Source organism: Nycticebus coucang, chromosome 18 (assembly GCF_027406575.1).
Source record: "Nycticebus coucang isolate mNycCou1 chromosome 18, mNycCou1.pri, whole genome shotgun sequence".
Taxonomy (NCBI): domain Eukaryota; kingdom Metazoa; phylum Chordata; class Mammalia; order Primates; family Lorisidae; genus Nycticebus; species Nycticebus coucang.
Genome location: NC_069797.1, coordinates 59322361 through 59328978, shown reverse-complemented (window position 1 = coordinate 59328978; position 6618 = coordinate 59322361). Strand labels below are relative to the sequence as shown.

At 41.9% G+C, this 6618-nt stretch overlaps 1 pseudogene; it reads left to right on the top strand.

Moving 5' to 3' along the window:
- Positions 1-4223: 4223 nt before the first annotated feature.
- Positions 4224-4631, top strand: LOC128571189 (fatty acid-binding protein 5-like; annotated as a pseudogene).
- Positions 4632-6618: the final 1987 nt, after the last annotated feature.

The window sequence follows — 6618 nt, the reverse complement described above, 5'->3', positions numbered from 1 at the left end:
GCAAGAATAATGAATGTCACACAAGATCTGTGATTTGTCTTAGCTGCCCAGATAATTTTATTTGTTAATAGTAGCCAACATTTGTATGTCTTTGTTCTGTGCTGGATGCTGTGCTGAGGCCTTTATGTACATTTCCTTAGCAATTATACCAAGCCAATGGGGTAGGATTCTTACCATCCTATTATATAAATGGAAACCAAATAGAGATTAGAAAGTTTAAATAATGTGCCCAAGCTTCCATAGCTTAAAAAAAAATGGCAGAGCTATGGTATTTGAGCCTACATCTCCCAAGTACAAAAGATGGTCATAACCACTATATTATACTTGTGGTCTCATAACCGAAGCTACTCATTAATATAACTGACTTACCAGTGAGGAATATGTTCACACCTAGAATTAACGAAATGTGGTCTGGTTTTAACTTCTAAGACTTAGAAGAGGCTATTTACACATGCATACATGTTCATGCACTTTTACTCATGAGAAGAAAAGGAGGCCGGGTTTAAGGCAAAGCAGGAGGGAGAAGGCTTGCTGCTCATTTAGAAATTTGGACTTTACCTTCTTACAAAAGGACACTTTTGCAGTTCTTTAGCTCATGAACTGATAGGTCCACCAACCAGGATCACATTCTTCAGAACTTTCTAGCAAAAGGATGGGGACTTCTATGTATTATGTATTTACAGAGTATTAGATTCTTTTTTTAATTTTTTTTTTTTTAATTTCAGCTTGCTTGTTCATCATTCTTCTTCATTTGAAGTACTCTTTTTTTTTTGGTTGTTCATTTTCTTTCTTCTTTTTTTCAATGCTTCCTCTGGCGATGCTGTCCTGTTGCCTCCCCAGTAGCTGGGATTACAGACGCCCACCACAACGTTAGTAGATGTTAGTAGAGATGGAGTCTTACTCTGGCTCACTGCTGTTCATACTGGTCTTGAACCTCTGAGCTCAGGCAATCTGCCTGCCTCGGCCTCCCACAGCACTGGGACTACAGGCGTGAGCACCATGCCCGGCCAGTATTAGATTCTTGTTAAGTGAAATTGATCTTGAGCTGTTCCATAGGGAACCAGGCCAGAGAGGTTGGTCACCCCCAGAAGTGTAAATGGCACATGCAAGGTTGTTATGCAGGAAGCTGCAATCTAAAGGCTGCTCTCAGGCAGAGCAAAACAAACCCCCATAAGTAAAAATTACTCTTGAAAATCCCCTATAGAGGCAACATGATGGAGAACTCAGAAGTCTCATCTGGGTAGTTTTTCAGATGTCAACTCTCAGAAGTCTCATCTGGGTGGTTTTTCCTTTAGTGTTAGAATATAGTGGTTGAGAACCAGGTAACTTTTTTTTTTCTGTGTTTTCATATCACTTAACTGACATTTTCCACTGCTTACACAATATCTGTATACAATTGTCAGATGAAATGGTCGTAATTCTCTTGTTTTTTCTTTTTTTTTTTGAGACAGAGTCTCACTCTGTTGCCCTAGGTAGAGTGCCGTGGCATCATAGCTCACAGCAACCTCAAACTCTTGGGCTTGAGTCTCAAACCCTTGAGCTGGAGCAATCCTCTTGAGTAGCTGGGACTACAGGCACTACTAGCTCCGAGCTAGTTTTTCTATTTTTAGTAGAGACGGGGTCTCTCTCTTGCTCAGGCTGGTTTTGGACTCTTGAGCGCAAGCAATCCACACCTCAGCCTCCCAGAGTGCTAGGATTAGAGGCATGAGCCACTGCACCCAGCTCTTTACATGTGTTATGAAGCGAAGTTGTAAAATGTGATGGTTGCTTTATTTTCTGTCAAGGCAACTTCCTTAGCCCCAAGACAAGCTGTGTCTATAGCTTTTTGTCTTCTACTTAGATCTGTGAGAATAGAAAGGATAGGGCCCTAGAGACAGAGGTCATTTGGAAGGTGTTTTTGCAGCTCATAAAAAGAAGAAAACTGTTGTTTTAAAAAAAAATGCACCTGTTTACAAATTTGTATTGGTGGAACGTGTGTAAATGTAAACCCAAGTCTCACTCCAACTAGCAGTACATATATTCTTAGTCCTTGGGCAAAATTTTTGAAGAAGTCCATCACCCTGGGCCCCTGCACCAATAAATCTCCTTATTACAAATCCCTCAAGATGTACCTCTTTTAATTCTTGAGTCTTCAAACATAGGTAAGTTCTCTGTGTTTACAACAAGAAAGAATGTGAGCTTTAGAGGAATGTTCTAGATTAGGGTTGTTAAATGGGTGACATATGTACCGCAACTGCGCATTTCTGCACCTGTGCAGACATTACTAATTAATCATGGCACTCTCCTGTTGAATCTAGGCACTGCCTTTGGATCTTTCAGGATACAGTGTTCAGTTTCAATTGAGTGTAATTAGCAAGTGAGCTAATCCCATTTTCCATCCTATATCCAGTGATTTATAACCTTCCCTGCCACCTACTCCACTCCCTGCAGAATATGGGTTTGAGAAAGTTAAAGCCATCTGTCATTCACAGGCAGTGCTTAGATATGTTAAACATTAGCCATTGTGCTTTTTACTATTGTATGTACAAATACACACATGCTTTAAAACATGTGGCCAAATTCTATATCCACCTATCTAGTGTCGCCACATTTATGCTACCCATGACAGGATCATGCATCTGAACAATGATAGCATTTGATGACTTATTTAATAACTACAGACTTCAGTATATGCACAAAGCCTAGTTTTAATTAGATAAGAACTAATAAGCAGCATTTCTCTATTTGGTGGAGTTAATACTGACCAGTAGTTTACTCCATGTTTTCTTGCCCTTTGAAAACAATAACCATTGCCCCCTTTAAAAGTCAGGTTTGTGGTTTCAGAACAAGATGGTATAGATCAGTGGTTCTCAACCTACCTAATTGCCGCATTGTTACAAATGGAAAAAAGGGGTCATGACCCACAGATTGAGAACTACTGGTTTAGATTCTCTTTTCCTTCCTCTTTGCCTCTGAGGGTGACAAAGTGAGACCCTAACCCTAACCCTAAAATTGACAGATAGGAAATTAGTGGTGAAAAAAAAAATATATATATTTTTTGAGACAGTGTCTCACTTTGTCACCCTCAGAGTCCATGGCCTCATGCTTAAAGCAACCTCAAACTCTTGGGCTCAAGCAATTCTCTTGCCTCAGCCTCCTGAGTAGCTGCGACTACAGGCACCAGCCAGAATGCCCTGCTATTTTTAGAGATGGGGTCTTGTTCTATAGCTCAGGCTGGTCTTGAACTTGTGAGCTCAGGTGATCCACCCGCCTCAGCCTCCCAGGGTGCTATGATTACAGGTGTGAGCCACTGCACCTGGCCTCTTTGCCTCTAAATACAAATAAATACCTTGGAAATTATTCAAAAGTCAATGATAGAAGGACTTTGAAAGCTGGAAAGAAGATGGTGAGCTAACTAGGGACCTCACAACTTGAGAAATAACAATATGGTAAGTTCTCTGGCTTTTTTTTTTTTTTTTTTTTTAAATCTCATGTATACCCAAGACTGGGCTCTGGGGAGATCTGCAACTCAGAACATTCATGGGCATAGACAGAAGAAACAAACAAAGTAAAACGAAGAAAAGCTTCCTTTCTCTGGCTAAAGGGTGGGGAAGGTGAAGTCCCCATAGAGACCTAGTGGGGATCTTGAAACTTATTCCACACTAGGTCAGTAGCAGGTTGCTCGATGCATTACCAGCAGCAGTGGAGCCTTGTGTCTGTCTGCTCTACCCAATAGCATATGGAGACCCAGGTTTAGCAGTCCCTGGCCACTCCTCTGCAGAAGGTAGCCCAGTGACACCATGCAACCCAAGGAAGCACCTTCCAGTAGAAGACATCAGCAGAGATTGAGTGGGAACACCAGCAACACCCAAAGTACAAAGTAGACTAGAATAGCATTGCAAAGGATCTAAAAACTGAACTTTCATTGGAAGCCAAAAGCAAAAGGCATGAACCTATATGTGGCACCTAAAATAGAAGATTTAAATAGGAAAAATAATACAATAACATAATAACCCAAATGTTCAGGATGCAATAGGCAATCACTCATCATATCTAAAATCAGGAAAGTCACAATTAAGTAAGAAAAGGCAGTCAACTGGCAGCAATACCAATATGAATTAGATGTTGGAATTTATCTGACAAGGATTTTGAAATAGGTGTAATAAAGATCCTTCAACAACTAGACTTTCCACATACCAGACCCTTCTCTGCTTGCACTGCATATATGCCTCCCCGCAACCACCATGACCACTGTTGAGCAGCTGGTAGGAAGATGGCACCTGGGGGACAGCAAAGGCTTTGATGGATACATGAAGGAAGTATGAGTGGGGCTAGCTCTGTGAAAAATGAGTGCAATGGCCAAACCAGATCGCATCATCTCTTGTGACAGCAAAAAACTCACCATAAAAACTGAGAACACTTTGTAAAGGACACAGTTTTCTTGTGTTAAGGGAGAGAAGTTTGAAGAAACTACAGCTGATGGCAGAAAAACTCAGACTGTCTGCAACCATATATATGGCGCATTGGTTCAATATCAAGGGTGAGATGGGAAGGAAAGGATGATAATAAGAAAATTGACAGACAGGAAATTAGTGGTGAACTGCATTATGAACAATGTCACCTGTACTCAGGTCTATGAAAAAGTAGAATAAAAATTCCATCACCACTCTGGGCAGAAATTACTCATGAGAATGAACAAGTTCAGTTCAGTGAGCAAGTCTCCACACTGCTTTTTTTTTTCATCACCCTATTCAATATATTTATCACAAATATTTTACATGTAATTATTTCAAAGGGTTGGTTTAATTAGGTTCCTCCTTTTGGTTAATAAATATGTGCTAATAAAAAAATCCTCCAACAATTAATTATAAATTATGAAAAAAATAAAAAATCTTAGCAATGAAATAGAAGATATGAAAAAGAACCAAATAGAAATTATGGAAATGAAAAATACATAAGCAAAAATAAAAAACTGAGATGAACTCAGTAAGGAAGATGATAAAATCAGCGTACTTAAGGACATGAGAATAGAGCAATAGCATTTACTTAATCCCACAATTTAGGGAATAAAAAACAGTCTCAAAAAGATCCTCAGGGACCTATGAAACAATAACAAAAGAGCTACTAACATTTGTATCATTGCAGTCTTAGCAAAAGAGAAAGAGAGATTGAAAAGTATACTGAGGGCGGCACCTGTGGCTCCGTGAGTAGGGCGCTGGCCCCATTTACCGAGGGTGGCAGGTTCAAACCCAGCCCTAGCCAAACTGCAACAAAAAAATAGCTGGGCATTGTGGGGGGCACCTGTAGTCCCAGCTACTCAGGAGGCTGAGGCAAGAGAATCGCCTAAGCCCAAGAGCTGGAGGTTACTGTGAGCTGTGATGCCATGGTACTCAACTGAGGGCGACAAAACAAGACTGTCTCAAAAAAAATAAAAGTATTCTGAGAAAACATGGCTGAAAACTCCCAAATCTGATGAAATACATAAATATACAGATTTTAAAAGTGCTTAGATACCAAATAGAAAAAGTAGTCATGTTCCCACGTCTGTCTTCTCCATCCTTCCATCTCCCAGTCCCTTCCGCTTCTTCCTTCCCGCAAGCCGGTGGCAGAGCCAGCTGTGAGGACGTGGGACGGGGCGGGAGCCAGTGCTGAGGTCACAGCAAAGGGTGGCATGATCACACCAGTGTTTTGAAGAGGCCACAGCAGTGCATGTGAGGGGGATCTGTGAGGACTTTGCGCTACCTGCTAGGAGGCTGTCGTGAGCAATAAAAATACCATGCACATAGATAACCTTTGGGTCCAAAACTGGATTCTTCGCATGTGACCCTTCTCCCAGTTCCCAGCTTGCTTCTTGGTTCTGGCCTCTGTGCCATCCCATGTGCAGCCTTCGTCTAACCTCCAGTTCACCTACAAAAGCTGAGCCTCACGAAGGAGCTAAAGGCCATGTGAAAATGTACACACCATTTTCCTGTGGACAGCTTGCTTTTGGAGAAATATAGTCTAGCAGCATCTGAATTAGAGTGGAATCTGAGAGAGCTCTGTGTGGGTGGCACCATCTGAGGGGTGTTTTGGAGGCCGCTGATCTTGGCTGCTGTGGACAGAGCTGCAGGGATATGGAGTGCGCATGGCTCTTGGACGCACCAATTTCAGTTTCCGTGGATGTGCACCCAGGGTGGCATTGGATAAGGTGCCACCTTCCTGTAATGATGAGTTGTTCTTGCATCTGGAGGTGTGACTGTGAGGCATAAGGATAATGTGTGGTGAAGGGTGGTCCCCAGCCAGGGCTGTGCTGCCTGTTGTCTGATGGCCGTGTCCTGCATGTGTCAACAGAGTCCCCAGCAGCATTGGTGGAGAGCCCATCCTGCCAGGTCCTGTGAGGGAGAAGCACAGTCCTTCCCGGCCACCCAGCCTGTACCAGGCCACCATGATGAGCCCACAGCACTGTGGGGCTGGGCCTGGAGAAGGTGTTTTTCAAGAAGAAAAGAACAGACTCTGCTGAGAATATACCTACTGAGATAATTCAATTTCATCTGTTAAAGTGGCTTTATTCAGAAATTGTCAGTGATATGATATAGCTAATTAAGACAGGCTGGTTTCATTAGAGGAGATAATATTGCACAAGAAAAATAAGAAATCATT